The sequence below is a fragment of the Phocoena sinus genome, chromosome 8, assembly GCF_008692025.1.
Source record: "Phocoena sinus isolate mPhoSin1 chromosome 8, mPhoSin1.pri, whole genome shotgun sequence".
NCBI classification, from domain to species: Eukaryota; Metazoa; Chordata; class Mammalia; order Artiodactyla; family Phocoenidae; genus Phocoena; species Phocoena sinus.
Window position 1 is genome coordinate 60,045,406 of NC_045770.1, and position 19,257 is coordinate 60,064,662.

The 19,257-nt window shown below is 44.1% G+C and overlaps 1 long non-coding RNA gene across 1 annotated transcript in view; it reads left to right on the top strand.

The window, feature by feature from the left end:
• LOC116757474 overlaps nucleotides 1–18,609 on the top strand; it is a 65,092-nt gene extending 46,483 nt beyond the window's left edge. Inside the window, exons 3-4 of the long non-coding RNA XR_004350982.1 lie at nucleotides 7,745–7,855; nucleotides 15,756–18,609. This is a non-coding gene — a long non-coding RNA (uncharacterized LOC116757474). The remainder of the gene's footprint in view (nucleotides 1–7,744; nucleotides 7,856–15,755) is intronic.
• Nucleotides 18,610–19,257: the final 648 nt, after the last annotated feature.

The window sequence follows — 19,257 nt, forward strand, 5'->3', positions numbered from 1 at the left end:
TGCTGAAACCCTGTAAGCAAGGTACTAGGGTGATTTTTCCAAGGGATTTGTTGACTCTATAAAGTCACCTTATTTCCTTAAAGCCATCTGGCCATACCTGAGTCTGTGTATGTCTCTCTCAAATATGATATTCCTGTCAAAAACCTTGGTGATATAATCAACATTTCCAATTTTGTCCTGTCACAAGGAGAGCAGATTCTTGTTGCCCTTATGCAAATAACTATATTGCCATGAAAATAAGAATACTCAATGGGAGTTTCCAAATTCTGGAGGGATCAGGTAGGAGGGAAAAGTAATTGTTTCATCTTTGTTCACAAAGATATACTTTACCAAATTACTGTAAGTCATAGCTTAAGAGGAAAAGTTTCCTTAAATCTGGAAAACAAAAGATTAAAGAACCAACAGTGCTTCAAGCAAAAGGCATTAAACAATTGTAATTATCCTCAGCAGTTCATTCAATCCTATGTAATTAATTCTTTTTTTAATTAATTAATTAATTTATTTGGCTGCATTGGGTCTTCATTGCTGTATGCAGGCTTTCTCTAGTTGTGGCAAGTGGGGGCCACTCTTCGTTGCAGTGCACGGGCTTCTCATTGGGTTGGCTTCTCTTGTTGGGGAGCACGGGCTCTAGAGCACAGGCTCAGTAGTTGTGGCGCACAGGCTTAGTTGCTCCGCAGCATGTGGGATCTTCCCAGAGCAGGGCTCGAACCCGTGTCCCCCGCATTGGCAGGCGGATTCTTAACCACTGTGCCACCAGGGAAGTCCCTATATAATTAATTCTTTTTTTTTTTTTTTTTTTTTTGCGGTACGCAGGTCTCTCACTGTTGTGGCCTCTCCTGTTGCGGAGCACAGGCTCCGGACACGCAGGCTCAGCGGCCATGGCTTACGGGCCCAGCCGCTCCGCGGCATGCGGGATCTTCCCGGACCGGGGCACGAACCCATGTCCCCTGCATCAGCAGGCGGACTCTCAACCAGTGCACCACGAGGGAAGCCCTGTAATTAATTCTTGACCTTGATCTTTTGTTAGCAGTTTTATGAATCCAGTTTTCCTTAGACCTCTAGAAAATCCCAAAGTTACTCCCAGGTCAAAAAGACTTCACTTAGAATTGGATTTGGGGAAGTTTGTCCAAAATATCAAAAGGTTTTGGACACTTAACTAAATTACATCACAGATCATTATGAAAAAATACTTAATTATCTACTTAACCAAAGTGACAAAAGATTTAAAAGGCAAATACAGAAGGCCCCAGAGTTGTGAGTTCTCATAATATTCAGAAGACTCAGTTTTCTTAGTAATCAAACACCTGATTAAGATAACATGAAGCAGAGGAAATTATTTTGGTAAAACACAACATCTTTGATTCCTAGCCAGATTACTTAAAAGGTAAAGAAAAACCTTTTGTAATCTCTTATGAGGAGTAGATCAATGCTCCAAGATAACTTTGTCCTTTTAGCAGATGAAAGAAAATACATAAGCATACTACTGATACTAAAGCCTATGTTTTAAAAAAAACCTTATAGTAACAATTCCATTTTAGCCAACTTGACCCCACAAGGTAAATTTCTCTGTTCCTTTCTCTTTCTTCCCAACTTTCTATCCCATTTCATACTTTATTTTCCTCTTTCCCATTCTGAAATAACCAGTTTTACTTTAGGAAAAATTTACTTTCTTTTCCCTTAACAAAAGTGCATCTCCATACCTCATACCTTCTCTAAGCCAAAAAAAAATCCTACTTTCCTTGCATACAGAGTTGTTTACCTTATTATTTCCAGTAGCTTTAATTATGTATATTAATTAGAATTCTTAACCTTTAGGAACCTTAATTTCGAATGAACACTAAGAAGTAAGCACATGTGTGGGGAGTTCCGTGGTGGTCTAGTGGTTAGGATTTGGCACTTTGACTGCTGTGGCCCGAGTCGAGTCCTTGGTTTGGGAACTGTGATCCCTCAAGCTGTGCGGTGCGGCCAAAAAAAAAAGTAAGCACTTGTGAACTGAACTGTTAAATCAGCATTCTTTAGATTGGCAAATTTATGAATACATTTCATAATTTCTAGAAACATACATTTCTTCATAGTACAGTTTTTCAACGTGGCACAGGACATGCTTACTAATAGAAGAAAATACCGTTTCCTCTGTAATAGGAGGTCAAAATTAGGTAAACTTAGACTTGTTGAGCAATTCCTATTTCAGTATTTTATCATATTTGGAAATGATCTGGACATTCAATGAATTCCCATCATTTAATTTAACTTAGCAAAATTTTCAGGGTGGAAGTTACCAAAGATTTGGGAAACTATTTTTGAGTAGACATACCATAACACATAATTATTGCAGTAAAGTTCACCTAAAAACTCTTATCCCACTTACATTTATCTATCTCCCAACAATTATGTTTAGACTACCCACAAAAAGTTCATTAGACACAAGTCAGCCATCATCCAAAACTACCTTTCTTGCTGACAAATTTTGTAATGGAGATAACATGAATTTATTTGACTAGTAAGCCCAGGGAGAATAAAAGTTGTTTATCTGCATTTTATTTATTTATTTATTTATTTATTGGCCATGTGTCATGTGGGATCTTAGTTCCCCAACCAGGGATCGAACCCGCACGCCCTGCAGTGGAAGTGTGGAGTCTTAACCACTGGACCACCAGGGAGGTCCCAATCTGCATTTTATTTAATGCTGGTAACTCTAAAGACATACCTATTTCAATTTAACCAGTTTTTATTTACCAGAGATTACCCCGGATCATGTGAACTCGAAAAACATTTGAGTTAGTTACTGTATTTCTGAGTTTTAGGAATACTTAATTGATAACTATTTATTTTTAAACCAATTAAATAGATCTCTTTTAGAAATTAATTTTAGCATTTCCATCCAGAGGTAGAGAAAGAAAAAAATCACATATATATAACGTGCATCCATAGATATACATAAATGGGCAGACAGACACAGACACTCTATAGCTTCTGTTCCAAAATTTTAGCTATGAATCGCCATACAACAATATAAAACTCATTCGTTTATAATAACAGTTGAATCCAAGTTGGCAGATGGAACAATTTAAGGTTACCTGCTCCAATGGCTAAAGCTTCTTACTAATATTTGTGGAGAAGACTTTTAAGATTTGTATTTGTCCTTGACAAGTAATCTCCTGGGGTATTTATATTTCAAAGACATATAAAGATTTACATCTTCAAGGGACAGAGAAAGAATCTAAGTTTTCTTCTTGGAGTTTTAGTGCCTTTTGGATGGTTTTGGCAGTCCCAATAAAATGTAGTAGTGCTGCCCTGTAATTAGGGGAGTACCTTGTAAAAATAATCCTCTGGACTCCAGGTCAGAGTGGGCTTTTTCAGGGTTGAAAATGAAAAGGGGTGGATCACTGTGGTGATTGGCATAGTGTTTTGGATCATTGGCACAGTGATATTGGATCACTGTGGTCACAGAAATGATAAACCTATTGAACCATGCCAATTTTGCGCAGCAGGAGATGGGCTTCATCTTAATGTTTTCCATTCATCGTGAGCCTTACCAGTGGTCACTGTGATGGAAGAATGGTCATGGTGCCAGACACTAAACATCCAAGTGAGGAGAGGAAGTCCCCTGGTACAAATATCAGTGGCTCTAAGGGCCTTTGCCTTCCCATTTCCCTCTTCCTCCTCACAAGAGATTGGTAACCTTGTCACCTTTTCCCTTGGGGGCAGGGACACCCATGACTCGTACTTCTAATTCTGCCCCATACAGGGGAAAGTCCAGGGGCCTCGGGATCTGTAATATCTCAGAGGAAATGAGGGTGTAGCTCAAATGGATCTTTAAGAAAGTTATGGATTTTAGTGTCTTTAGAGATACCAGCCAGTTGACACATTTTGGCAGCTGTAAATATCAATTCAGAGACTGTCTTGTTCCAACCAAACAAGAAAATCCAAGAAATCCACAATAGCCAATTAGTTTCCCTCTCTTTCCCCATGCATAAAATCTTTAAATAATATTTTAATTTCGGTTAAGGTACAGTTTTTGATCTCAGTTTCCACTTCCTGTTTTTATCCTGTTACCTTAATCTTATGTGCTGTTACCAGAAATTTTTGGATGATGTCACTGTGAGCCTTCTTTGTGGGTGGCTGCTTTCCTTTCCACGGGGTATCCCAAGAGACTTCGCCAGGATTGGGTCTGCCTCCACTAACGCGAGATATGCATATAGTCTTTGGGAAAAGCCCCCAGGCCCCTGGAGTGTAATTCCAGAGTTTTGGCATGTTGGTATGCATGGCTTTAAATAACACCCAGGAGGCACTTCCCTGGTGGTCCAGCGGTTAAGACTCCACCTCCCAATGCAGGGGGCCCCGGTTCAATCCCTGGTCAGGGAACTAGATCCCACATGCCTGCAACTAAAGATCCTGCATGCTGCAACTAAAAGATCCCGCATGCCACAACTAAGACCCAGCACAGCCAAATAAATAAATAAATATTCAAATAAATAAGTAACACCCAGGAAGCATCTGTGGGGTTTTGCATTTGTCAAGGAGCTGGTGTACCCCGTCAGGGTTCTTAGGAGACATTGGCACCAGATGTTTAGGACATTTATATTTGTCTATTAATTTTTTTAGTAACACTGATGCCAAAAGGTCAGCCTCTGTGCACCTGTGCCAAATCAAATCTCGGAGACAACAGTTTTAAAGGAAGTAGAAAAGAATAGCTTTATTGCTTTGCCAGGCAAAGAGTACACAGTGGGCTCCTGCCCTGAAAAACTGTATGTCCCTAACCCGGGAGGATTTGATGAGGAGTTTTATAGCAACAGTTCAAGTGTGGAGTTGCTGATAAGATTAGGGTGGGTGCAGAGCCTGCACTCCTTTAATCTCATCTCAGGTGGTCTCAATCTTGTTTTGTTTGTTTTATTTTTGGCTGAGTTGGATCTTTGTTGCTGCACACGGCTTTCTCTAGTTGCAGTGAGAGGGGGCTACTCTTTGTTGCGGTGCGCTGGCTTCTCATTTCAGTGGCTTGTTGCGGAGCACGGGCTCTAGGTGCACGGGCTTCAGTAGTTGTGGCTTGTGGGCTCTAGAGCGCAGGCTCAGTAGTTGTGGCTCGCAGGATCTGGAGTGCAGGCTCAGTAGTTGTGGCGCATGGGCTTAGTTGCTCTGCGGCATGTGGGATCTTCCTGGACTAGGGCTCCAACCTGTGTCCCCTGCATTGGCAGGCGGATCCTTAACCACTGCGCTTAACCACTGTCTCCTAATCTTGATGAGTTTCTCTGGTCCCTTTAATCTCGCCTCAGGTGGCTTCTTGGCTGCTTCTCCCTTGATTAGCCACTGTTTGAATCTCCCTTTTGGAACTCAGGGAAGGTCATGGATGCTGGAGTCTGTTCCCTACAAATAAGAAATGGGGGACAGAAAGGCTTCCATGCCCAGAAGCCCCAGAGGGTCCTGCTCAGTTGCAACATCACACCAGGGATTGGATCCATAATATTCCATCAGTTCAGGGGACCACGTAGTGAGTGAAGTGGTGACACAGAGACTGTAAGCCTCTGTCATATTTTCCCTCTGATGTTGCCACTGGTTTCTGGCTGCAAGGCTATTTCATTCTTAGCTGCAAGGTTTCTGGCTGCAAGGCTATTTCATTCTTCTTGGTTAGGACACATAGTCCTACATAGCACAACCTACTGACAGTGGTAGCAGTAAGAGATTGCCTATCCTCTTCCCCTAAGGGAATGTTTTTCTCATACCTTTAGCCTCTCCTTGAGTAGTGACAATAGCCTTGCAATTCAAGGCTCCTTAGCTCTCCTTGGCCTTGAGGCATGGAGGACCCTTAGGCAATAGTCAATTAAGCCCTTTATAATTAGTGGCCTAATCTTCTCATTAGACCATTTAGTCTTTATCACACCACTCTGGGGAGATCCTTGGATTATCATGGCAGCTGTGACCTTTTGGGTTGGATACCACAGGCAACACACCACTGAGAATCATGTGAAAGCACACGGTAGCGCAACAGGCCCCCAGCAAGGGGTGCTCCTTCCTCAGATGGTGTTACCCACCTGAGTTAGGTGGTTAGTAAGCAAGTTACAGGTAAAAAGGGCATTCCCCTTGTTTAATTGCAAGGGCAATCATGCAATCCTGCCCACTATGCCAATTGTTTTGTGCCTGTCTCTGCCTGTCAAAAAGCAGTGTTATGGCTGGACTGGCCCTTAAAGTTCTTATTATGATTGCAAGATATCTTGCAGCAATAAGCATCAGGAAACTTTGAAAGAATAGAGGTTTGTTTACAGGACCTGGAAATTACACAGTGTACCTGTGGCCATAGAGCAAGGTTGCCATAGATAGAGGAAGAAAGAATGTGTGGGCTTGGGGTTCTGCTTTTTTTGGCATTGAGGGTGGGGACCTAGGGTTTCAGTCTCACTCTTCATTGATGAATTTAAAATATTTGATGGGCTTCCCTGGAGGCACAGTGGTTAAGAATCCGCCTGCCAACGTGGGGGACAAGGGTTCGAGCCCTGGTCCAGGAAAATCCCACATGTCGCGGAGCGACTAGGCCCGTACGCCACAACTACTGAGCCTGCATGCCACAATTACTGAAGCCTGCGCACCTACAGCCCATGCTCCGCAACAAGAGAAGCCACCACAATGAGAAGCCGGTGCACCACGACGAAAAGTAGGCCCCGTTTGCTGCAACTAGAGAAAGCCCGCGCGCAGCAACGAAGACCCAACACAGCCATAAACAAATAAATAAATATATTAAAAAAACAAAAAAAAAAAACACATATGAGCAGGAATTTAAAGTGTGGGAAGGGAAAAATCAAGTGGCCCAGCCATAAAAAGAAACGAAATTGAATTATTTGTAGTGAGGTGGATGGACCGAGAGTCTGTCACACAGAGTGAAGTAAGTCAGAAGGAAAAAGACAAATACTGTATGCTAACACATATATATGGAATCTAAAAAAAAAAAAATGTCATGAAGAACCTAGGGGTAAGACGGGAGTAAAGACACAGACCTACTAGAGAATGGACTTGAGGATATGGGGAGGGGGAAGGGTAAGCTGTGACAAAGTGAGAGAGTGGCATGGACATATATACACTACCAAACGTTAGATAGCTACTGGGAAGCAGCCACATAGCACAGGGAAATCAGCACGGTGCTTTGTGACCACCTAGAAGGATGGTATAGGGAGGGTGGGAGGGAGGGAGAGGCAAGAGGGAAGAGATATGGGGACATATGTATATGTATAACTGATTCACTTTGTTATAAAGCAGAAACTAACACACCATTGTAAAGCAATTATACTCCAATAATGATGTTAAAAAAAAAAAACAAGTGGCCCAAATGGTCAGTTACTGAGATCAACCAATACCTCTAAAACAAAGGAGCCTCAGTTCCAGGAGGCAGCCTGACTCTTTATCTAGTGATTTGTTCATTCAAGATATCCTTTGATGTGGCTGCCTCAGTAATCAAAGCTTAAGACAGGCATTTTCATTACAAAAAAAAAAAAGAACCTAACAGTCAGTTTATACTACAAGGGAGAAGTATTCCAGTCCGAGGAAACAGTAAGTCCAAAGGCCCTGAGGCAGGAATATACTCAGTGCCTTCTAAGAACAAACAGCAAGGAAGCCAGTGGGACTGGTGAGCAGGGAGCAGGGCACACGGTATAGGAGTGTGTGGTCTGGACCAGAATCTAGAAGGCCGCATTAGTCAGACTGGGTAAGGATTTGGGATTTTACTCTGAATGCAATGGAAACTTTTTTTTTTTTTTTTTTTCAGTTCAGCATCTGATCTAGGAACAGATTCTAGGGACAAGGGAAAACAAGCAAAGAACATGAAGGTCTGTTTTGAACAGCACAAGCTCAAGGCAACCATGACTTGAAGCAGGGGGTAAGTGGTGGCAGAGGGGGCGGTGAAAGGGTGGGAATCTGGATGTAGTTTGAAGGGAGTGCTAATGAGATTTGCTGATGGATTGGATACTGGGTGTGGGAGAAAGGGAGGAATTAGGATGACTCCAAGGGTTCTTGGGCTGAGAAATCGGAAGAGTGTGTGGCCATTTGCTGAGATGAGGAAGGCTATGAGTGGAGTTGGGCTGGAGGGGGATGGGGAAAAAAGAATTTTGGAATTGAGGGAAGTAGTGGATTCATGAGATACTTAGTGAATAAAATCTCTAGGGCCTAGGGACTTTTGGGGTGTGGGGAGAGAGGGAGAGGTCAGGGACAAAAATGAGTCTCAGGTTTCTGGCTTATGGACTGGGGAGATGTTGGCACCATTTTCTGAGACAGAAGATGGGAAAGGTGCTGGCTGGTACTGCAGCAGGAAATCTGGGTAGCAGCTGCTGGAAGTGAGGCTGATTCCAGCCTGGAATATTCCGCCGCTTCCATATTGCTCGCTGCCTCCTTTCTTTGGAAATCTGTTTAAATGTCTGCTTATTAGCGAACATTTTCCTGACCACCTTCTCTCGAATATGGTTGCCATTCTCACCCCTGTGTGCTCCGTTGCCTTCCCTGGCTTTATTCTTTTTCAGCACATTTATCACCATCTGATATTACTGCCTGTTTATGGGATGGTCTCCCACCACTACAAAGTGAACCATATGAGAGCAAGGAATTGTGTCAATTTTGTTCCCAACTTAAAACAGTACCAAGTATCTAGTCAGTGCTCAGGAAATATTTGTAGTCTAAATGAATGGTGAATGCCGAGTAGGGGCTGGGATGATCGCTGGGGCCCCTCTGATTAATTTGAGACTGTCACCAGTTTGGATTCAGTGCATCTTGGTAAAACTGCCCTGGCCCTGGAGGCTGAGAGCAGAAAGGACAGTGGCAGAGGAGATCCGGGAGCTGGAGTGAGGAGGAAGGGGTAGAGCCTCAATATCTCCACCTGTAAAATAGAAATGTAAAGTGAAGTGTGACTTCCCTAAGGGGCTGTGAGTGAGGATTAGATGTGGGAGAAATATTTGGATTAAGGTTCCTGGAGTGCAGGGTAGGGGGTGCAGGCAGGGATACTGTGAGACAGTAAATGTTTGCAATTTAGTAATAAAGGGTGTTTTTTTGTGAAAGGTTGGTTGTCATTGGGGTGGGAGGAGGCTGGCCTGCCTGGAAAAGCCCAGGAAATGGAAGGGAAGGGCAGAGCACAGGTTAGGGGGCAGTTAGGCCCTGGGGCTGTAACTACCCGTGACAAGATTGGGGCAATTTGTGAGCTGGGGTGGTGAAGCAGTCTGGAACTCACTCTCTGGTCTCCATCCAACATTCCTGGCTCCATGAGAGCACTCCTCCAGGGGGAGGCTGGAGGGAGGGCGGGCAGGGCAGACTGAGGCTATTATTTTCTGGAAGAAGAGATTGATGCCCAAGTGGGAGAAGGATGGTACTAGTGCCCATGTCCTAATCCCCAGAACCTGTGAATGTTACTTTGTATGGCAAAAGGGACTTTGCAGATGTGATTAAGGTACAGATCTTGAGATAGGGAGATTATTCTGGATTATCTGAATGGGCCGATATCATCACAAGGATCCTTATAAGAGGAAGGCAGGAGATCAGAGAGTCCAGTGGAAGATATAAGGGTGGAAGTAAGAGGTTGGAGTGATACGAGGAAGGGGCCCACAGCACAGGCATAGTGGTCTCTGGAGGCTGGAAAAGACATGGAAATGGATCTTTCCTGAAGCCTTCAGAAGGAATGCAGTCCTGTTGAAACCTTGATTTTAGACTTCTGACCTCCAGAACTGTAAGAGAATAAATCCATGTTGTTTTAAGCCACAAAGTTTTTGCTAGTTTTTTATAGCAGCCATAAGAAACTAATACAGATCCAAGGTCACCTGGGGATTGAGGGTGGACTTGGAACTGGATTAGAACCTTGTTAGTCCAAATGTCTCAGTCGAAGCCTCCTTGCTCCCTGTATGCTTCGGCCAAAGCTTCTGGGTCACTGTGCAGCTCCCTGGGACAGTAACTGGACCCTTATCACATGTATTTCATTTGACCTTGACAAGAACCCTGTGGGGCAGACAGCCCCTACTTTACACATAGAGAAACTGAGGTTCAGAGGTGAAGTGTCTTGGCCAAGGTCAGAGCACACAATGAGGAATCAATGAGCTAGATCCCAGATCCAAGTCCTCTGCCCTTCCCTGAACAGTACAGATACCACACGTGTCCAGTATTTTGGTCTCTCATTCGTTCATTCAACAAATATTTATTGAATATCAGCTGATGCCTGGCCACTGTGCTCAGTGCTGCGGAGCCACTAGTGAACAATCATGACGTCCAGAGACTAGGAATCCTTTGTTCTTGCATCTGTCTACATAGGTCAGTCAGGTCACGATGTTCCTGTAAACCTCCGACAAGACAAATATTATTCTCTGTTCTGCAACTTTTTATCTCTATATGAAGGGAAGAGTGTTGTACCTTTAAAGGTCAGAGCCTTGAGAATGGACTATCATGTATATTTCAGACTACAGGCAGCATTCTTCCCCCCCCCCCCCCCACGCCCCGTATGCGGGCCTCTCACTGTTGTGGCCTCTCCCGTTGCGGAGCACAGGCTCCGGACGCGCAGGCTCAGCGGCCATGGCTCACGGGCCCAGCCACTCCGCGGCACGTGGGATCCTCCCGGACCGGGGCACGAACCCGTGTCCCCTGCATCGGCAGGCGGACTCTCAACCACTGCGACACCAGGGAAGCCCTATTTTTTTTAATTAATTTTTATTGGAATATAGTTAATTTACAATGTTGTGTTAGCTTCTGCTGTACAGCAAAGTGAATCAGTTATACATATACATATATCTGCCCTTTTTAAAATTCTTTTCCCATATAGGTCATTACAGAGTATTGAGTAGAGTTCCCTGTGCTATACAGTAGGTTCTTATTACTTATCTGTTTTATATATAGAGCTGTGTATATATCAACACTAATCTCCCAATTTATCCCTCCCCGCCCACACAATAGGCAACATTCTTAACTCAAAGCAAAAGCAATAGAATACAAAGGTTAAAGTAAAAGAAACAGATCTAATGTGGAGTCAGATTTGTTCTTCTCTATTACGCCTGCAACCACCATGCCACTTTTTTTTTTTTTAAGTTATTTTATTTTCGGCTGCATTGGGTCTTCGTTGCTGCGTGTGGGCTTTCTCTAGTTGTGGCGAGCGGGGGCTACTCTTCGTTGCGATGCGCAGGCTTCTCATTGGGTGGCTTCTCTTGTTGCGGAGCACGGGCTCTAGGCACGCAGGCTTCAGGAGTTGTGGCTCACAGGCTCAGTAGTTGTGGCTCACAGTCTCTAGAGTGCAGGTTCAGTAGTTGTGGCACATGGGCTTAGTTGCTCCGTGGCATGTGGGATCTTCCTGGACCAGGGCTCCAACCCGTGTCCCCTACATTGGCAGGCGGATTCTTAACCACTGCGCCACCAGGAAGTCCCCAATACAGTATTATTAACTGTAGTCACTATGTAATGCTGTGAATACATTAAATCCTCATGATTTGTTTATCTTATAAGTGGAAGTCTGTACCTTTTGACCATCTTCACCCATTTTACTCACCCCTCACCCCCTGCCTCTGACTACCACCAGTCTGTTCTTTCTATCTATGAGTTCAGGTTTTTTCTTCTTCTTCTTTTTTTTTTTGGCCGCACTGCATGGCTTGTGGGATCTTAGTCTTTTTTTTTTTCTTTTTAGATTTTACATATACTCTCACCTTTTATTTATTTTTATTTTTTCTTTTAATTTTATTGGCGTATACTTGATTTACAGTGTTCTGTTAGTTTCTGCTGCACAGCAAAGTGATTGTTATACATGTACATATATTCATTCTTTTTTAGATTCTTTTCTCATATAGGTTATCACAGAATATTGAATAGAGCTCCCTGTGCTGCGTAGTAGGTACTTGTTGGTTATCTGTCTTATACATAGTAGTGTGTGTATGTTCATCCCAAGGTCCTCCATGCCACATTTCTCCTTTGGTAACCATAAGTTTGTTTTCAATATCTGTAAGTCTGTTTCTGTTTTGTAAATAAGTTCACTTGTATTATTTTAAAAATTAGATTCCACATATGAGTAATATCATATGATATTTGTCTTTCTCTACCTGACTTACTTCACTTAGTATGGTCATCTTTAGGTCCATCCATTGTTGCTGCAGATGGCATTATTTCGTTCTTTTTGATGGCTGAGTAATATTCCATTGTATATATGTACCACATCTTTATCCATTCCTCTGTTGATGGGCATTTGAGTTGCTTCCATGTCTTGGCTATTGTAAATAGTGCTGCTGTGAACATTGGGGTGCATGTATCTTTTCAGATTATGTTTTTCTCTGGATATATGCCCAGGAGTGGGATTGCTGGATCATATGGTAGTTCTATCTTTAGTTTTTTAAGGAACCTCCATACTGTTCTCCATAGTGGTTTACCAATTTACATTCCCACCAACAGTGTAGGAGGGTTCCCTTTTCTCCACACCCTCTCCGGTATTTATTGTTTGTAGACTTTTTGATAATGGCCATTCTGACTGGTATGCAGTGATACCTCATTATAGTTTTGATTTGCATTTCTCTGATAATTAGTGATGTTGAGCATCTTTTCATGTGATTTTTGGCCATCTGTAGTCTTTGGAGAAATGTCTATTTAGATCTTCTGCCCATTTTTTGAGTGTGTTGTTTGTCTTTTTGACATAGAGCTGCTTGAGCTGTTTGTATATTTTAGAGATTAAGCCCTTGTCGGTCGCTTCATTTGCAAATATTTTCTCCCATTCTGTGGGTTGTCTTTTCATTTTTTTTTATGGTGTCTGTTGCTGTGCAGAAGCTTTTAAGTTTAATTAGATCTATGTGTTTATTTTTGTTTTTATTTCCATTACTCTAGGAGGTGGATCAAAAAAGATCTTGCTGCTATTTATGTCAAAGAGTGTTCTCTCTCTGTTTTCCTCTAAGAGTTTTATAGTGTACGGCCTCACATTTAGGTCTTTGATCCATTTTGAGTTTATTTTGTGTATGGTGTTAGAGAATGTTCTAATTTCATTCTTTTACATGTAGCTGTCCAGTTTTCCCAATACCACTTGTTGAAAAGACTGTCTTTTCTCCATTGTATATTTAAGGCAACATTCTTAACACAAAGCAAAAGCAATAGAATAAAAGGTTAAAGTAGGGCTTCCCTGGTGGCACAGTGGTTGAGAGTCCACCTGCCGATGCAGGGGACACGGGTTCGTGCCCCGGTCCGGGAGGATCCCACGTGCTGCGGAGTGGCTGGGCCCCTGAGCCATGGCCGCGGAGCGCAGCAGGAGAGGCCACAGCAGTGAGAGGCCCGTGTACCACACAAAAAAAATAAATTTAAAAAAAATGGTTAAAGTAAAAGAAACAGATCTAATATGGAGTCAGGTTTATTTTTCCCTGTTACAGCACCCCTCCTGGGGCCGGCTTTCTAGGGACTTGGAAGAGAATCCACAGCAATCACTTATAACTCATTCATCCATCCTAAACTCAGAGTCAGGCCCAGGAGAGACCTCAGTGACTGTTTGCTAACCAGAAAATAAATGACTTGTTGAGTTGAAATGTGCCATGTAATTTACAAGACCCATAAAGTAGAAACAAAATAATACATCAAGAACAGAAGTTTTTTTTGTTTTTTTGTTTTTCCTTTTGGTTTTTTTTCGGAGTATCAGGGAAACTACAGATATGGATACAACTTGCTGAAGTCTCTCCAACTGAGCATCAGGATGGGAGGTGCATTGAAGAACCACAATGATGACTGATAGTGAACTTTAAATCCACCGCATGGGGAATTTCCCGGTGGTGCAGTGGTTAGGACTCCATGCGTCCACTGCAGGGGGCCCCAGGTTCTATCCCTGACTGGGGAACTAGAATGCCACAAGCAGTGCAGTGGCAGGACCAAAAAAAAAAAAAAATCCACTACATGTTACATGTGGACACCCCCCCCCCCCCACATATACACAATTTGCACATGCCACCCAGGAAGAGACAGGAAAAGCAGTCAGGCCTGCCTGAGCAGAAAACTCCTGAAACTTACATGCACTTTCCACCAATCATTTCCAAGGCCCCCCCTTCCTGTTTCCAAGATAAATATCCCACTCAAAAACCCATGAGCAGACACATCTGCACACTGCCTCCTGTCTCGTAGTTTGGCTGCAATGAAGTCTTTTCTCTCTGTACACAACCGTTGCCTGCTATTTGGTCTTTCCGTTGGGCAGCAGGCAATGAGCCCATTTGCTCCATTACAATGACCCTGAGGTAGAGGAATCTTGTACCCGAAGCAAAGTATACTCCCTCAGCCAGCCCACCCAGTGGGGCTCTCCAGCTCCTCACAGCATCTCCACATGCCTGCCATGCTCTCCTGCCAAGCAGTCTCCTCATTCACCACACACCCCAGTGCCTGCTCAGGGAGTCCCCTCCCACCAGGAAGGTTTCTTTTTTCCTCCTTTCTCACTCTCTAACTCTGAAGCATGGTTCAAGGTACAGCTGAAGTCTCTCCTGCTCAAGGAAGCCCTTCTCAATGTCTCCTCGTCCTTCTCCAAGGGTATGTGTCATCCTCTGAGGACAGGGTATAACAGAGAATAACAAACCTGACTCCGTATTGAATCTATTCCTTTAGCACTGACCTTTGTGCTGTTGCCTGTGCTGAGTTATGCTGGCTTTGCCCCTTTTGTAAAAGAATGTTGCCTATAACCTGAAATATACAGGATAGCCCGTTCTCAAGGCTCGGACCCTTTAAGGTGTCATTCCATTCACGTAGAGACTAAAAGGTGCAGAACAGAGGATAACATTTGTCTTGTTGAAGTTATATGGGAATACTGTGACCACACCTACACGGACAGCTGCAAGAACAAAGGATTCGTACACCAAGCCACACCTGCTCCCCTTTTAGTATAAAAGAAGCCTGAATTCTAACTCAGGTAAGATGGTTCTTTGACACTAGTCCACCATCTTCTCGGTCTGCTGGCTTTCCAAATAAAGTCACTATTCCTTATCCCAACAACTCATATCTCGATTTATTGGCCTGTCATGCAGTGAGCGGTACAAGCTTGGACTTGGTAACAAGGGCACCATTTTTTCATCCTGTCTCCTCTCATTGTGCCCATCACCAGGATGGCCACAAGGAGGCCCGCAAGCATGGCCATGCCCCAGGCACACCACACTCTTTCAGGCCTCTTTTGCACTTGCAGCCCCCTCTTGTCTAGACTGTCCTCTCCTGACTTCTCCTCCTTCAAAGTCTCATCTCCCTGAGGATCCCTCCCCACCTCCACACCCACATGTTACCCTTCTCTGCTCACTGCCCCCACTCTTCTCAGAATCTGTCTCTAGTGTAGCAGTTGTCACACGAACACACGTCTAATGAATTCAGTTCCATTAGATTGAAGGGAAGAAAAGCCCATCTTTTACATTTCTTGAGTGGCTACTCTGTGCCAGGCACTGTGCTGTGTGCTAAGGAAATAGAGATGAATCAGAGACCTGCCCTCAAGGGCCTAATGATTTGCTTGATGCCCCCCAAACTAGACTGGGGGCTTCCAGGGGATGAGGATTCAGATCTGATTCCCCTGTGGGTCCCCCATCACCAAGCACAGACTGGCTCATAAGAAAGCTTTGTGGAGCGAATGCAAGATTGACCTTCTTAAGTTGTAGCTTCAGCTCGGACAAGCCACTTCACTTTCCAGAGCCTCACGTTCCTCATAGGCTAACTGGGAGCAGGGTTTCCAGGACTGGGGTGAGGATAAGAGGAAATGACAAGTGTGAAAGCTCTTTGGAGACCAAATATCCTTCGGTATACGTAAGAGATGGTGACTGACGTTTCCCTCTGTCCCCTACCAGGGCCAGCCATACTCCTCAAGGACCATGGAAGCAGCCCTCACTGGCATTGAATTCACATCACTCAGGTCTAAACCTTCCTGGATCCTGGAGAATTCTCTGCACAGAGCCATGGATTTCTCTTTCCAGCCTACGGGCTTTGGATTTATTTCTGACTTGGGAAATCCCCATCCTGCCTTCTGCCTTCAGCCCAGGCCCTGGCTTGGGTAAAACACAACGAGGAAGCAGGTGACATCTCAGGACAGAAGGGGGGCCAGGTCAGGGAAGTGCCTTCCAGGGATTCACACCAGAGCTGGAGACATGGTTGGGATGTTATGTTAGAGAAAATGAAAGCTGGGAGAGCGGGAGGGACCTGCCTCGGGTCTCCAGAAAGTCAGTAATAGAGCCAAGGTAAGTCCCAGGATGCCTGGCTCTCATCACATCCACTCTATCTCAGGGCCACCAAAGCCCTACCCCATCAGAGTCCCCCTAACGTTCCTTCTCATCTCTCTCTCTACCCCGAGACACTTAGTTCTGCCCAAAAAGATTCTCAGTGTTCTCCAAATACATCATCTGCTTTTAACTCCGTGCCTTTGCATGCAGTACGCCTTTTTGTGCATCCCCTTCTCCCACTTGTCTACTAGGTAAACCCCTACTCATCCCTCAAGGCCCGTTCAAATAAATGTTTCCTTCCTTCAAACAAAGTCTAAACTCAGTTTATCCAGAATCCATTCATCTCTCTTTCCTCTGTGCTCTTATAACACTCTCTGTATACACTGATTTTAATATTTACTACCCTCTTCTATAATTGTCTATAACTGTCTTAGTCCTCACTAGACTGTATTCTCCTCTAGGATAGGGATTATTTCTGCTTCATCTCTCTGTCCCCAGGGCCTATCAAGGTGTCTGGCACTCAATTGGCACTCAATAAATGTCGACCAAACAGTGGAACAGATGAAGGAATATGAGGCAAATTTTTAACCTTTTTAAATTTTATATTTTTAAGGAATATGAGTCTTTATTTATTTGGCCATTCCATGCAGCTTGCAGGATCTTAGTTCCCCAACCAGGGATTGAACCCGTGCCCTTGGCAGTGAAAGCATGGAGTCCTACCACTGGACCACCAGGAAATTCCCTCAGAGTCTTAGTTTATTATCCTTTAAATGAAAGGGAAAAAAACTCAAGCACTTGGTAAGGATAAATGGAGGATAATGAATGTGGCACCATCACTGACTCAGTTGCCTGAGCCAAAAATAGGGTATCACCGCAAATTTCCTCTTATCCCTCTTCCTTTTCCCCTTCCCCTGTCACCATGGCTTTTTTTTTTTTTAATTAATTTATTTTATTTTTGGCTGCGTTGTGTCTTCGTTGCTGTGCTCAGGCTTTTCTCTAGTTGCGGTGAGCAGGGGCTACACTTCATTGTGGTGCGTGGGCTTCTCATTGCAGTGGCTTCTCTTGTCATGGAGCACGGGCTCTAGGTGCGCGGGCTTCAGTAGTTGTGGCATGAGGGCTCAGTAGTTGTGGCTTGCAGGCTCAGTAGTTGTGGCGCACGGACTTAGTTGCTCTGCAGCATGTGGGATCTTCCCGGACCAGGGCTCGAACCCGTGTCCGCTGCATCGGCAGGCAGATTCTTAACCACTGCACCACCAGGGAAGCTCACCATGGCTTGTTGAACCTGGCTGAGGATCTAGGTAAGAAACTCTAGGTTACTGGGGGATTTCCATCAGGCCAGAGCTGTCAGGAAGGATGGAGGCAAAGGATGCCGGACGTAGGGATCCTGTAACTAAAAGAACCAGAGGGAGTGACTGTTGGGGACACTGAAGGAGCAGATAAGGGATCGAGAAGGGAGAAGTCAAGGGTGGGTTCTGGGGACTTAGAAACCACTCAGTCTCTGCCCTCAAGGAGCTCATGGTCTGCTGAGGAAACAAATAGAAACAGTTTTATACAGAACTCCACTGTAGTGCAGCACTACCTCCTTCCTGATACCCCTTTTTTACTTGGCTTCCAGGATACCACCCAACTTACTTGGCTTTCTGCTTATCTTCTTGGCCCTCCTTCTCATTAGTTTGCTGCTTCTCCTAGTTTTCGCAAATTCTGAATTTTGAAGGAAATGATTTTCCATCTACACTCACTCCTTTGGTGGGCTCATCCACTCTCATGGCTTTAAACACCATCCATGTGCTGATGACTCTCAAACTGATATTTCCAGTCTTGATCTCTCCCTTGACCTTCAGACCTATATGCCCTCCTGCTCCCTCAACAACCCTACTCTAATGGACATCTCAAAGCCAACACACTCAAAAATGAGCTCCAGATTTTTTCCCCCAAAACCAGCACCTTCCTTGTCTTTCCAACTGGTCTCCCTGCTTCTGCCACTGACCCCACTGAATTTTTCTTCATAAAACAGCCAGAGTAACTCTGTTAAAATCTAAATCAGATTGTGTGGATCCTCTGCTCATAACCCTTCACGGGATCCTCAACATGGGGTAAATGGGGTAAAACCAAAGTCCTTATCGTGATCTGCGAAGCTGTACTCTCTGGCTCCTATCTCTATCCTCATCTTCTCCCATTCTCCCCACAGAACACTATGCTCCAGCCATTCCAGGCCCTTTGCACTTGTTCTTTCCTGATGTTCTTCCCTAAATATCAGAATAGTGCCCCCTTTCTTTTTTCTTCAGATCTTTTACTCAAAGGTCACCTTCCCAGTAAGGTCTTCCTTGGCCCCCTAACTGAAAGGAAACGTCTCCCCTACCAACATTTTATTTCCACTTCTCTGACTTATTTTTTCTCCTTAATATTTACTGCAGTCTTAAAACTATGTATTTTATTTACCTATCTTCTTTATTTATCTCTCTTATTAAAATGGAAGCACCATGAGCCTCCTCATGATTTTTTTTTTTTTTGGTCTGTTTTGTTCACTGTTGTGTACCCATTACTTAGAATAGTGGCAGGCATATGTAAGGTACTCAGTAGATATTGCTTGAATGAATGAAAGAAAAAGGTGGACATTTCCAAGGGGCAAATTTTACTCTTTAATGAAAAACTTTATAACACCCAGAGCTGCTTGTCAACAATGACAGTTGATATGCACAGTACACTACCTCTTAAATATGTTATCTCATGAAATCCTCACATCAGTCCAAGATGCGAAGAAGGCTGGGCAGAGGTTATGATGCTGGTTGAAAAGGAAACTGAGCCCAGACATGGAAAAGGAATTTGTTAAAGGTCACACATTTGGTCAGGGCAGGAGGGGAACTATGGATGACTGCTGGCCTTGAAAGGGGCTGGTGAGTGATGGAGCTTAATGGGGGTTGGGTTTGAAGGACTTACGTTGCCAGAAGGCATAAGGATCTCTGAAAGGGAAGCTGAGTCAGAGGTTAGTAAAACGGAGGCATCAGCAAAGCAGTGGGAGAGAGATGTGACAAGGCTGACAGCTAAGCTTATTTAGCCCAGTCCTGGAGAGGGCAGCTGAATTTCCCAGCAGCAGAATGCTGCGCCTGAGATTGAGTAATCAAGCCCTTACAAA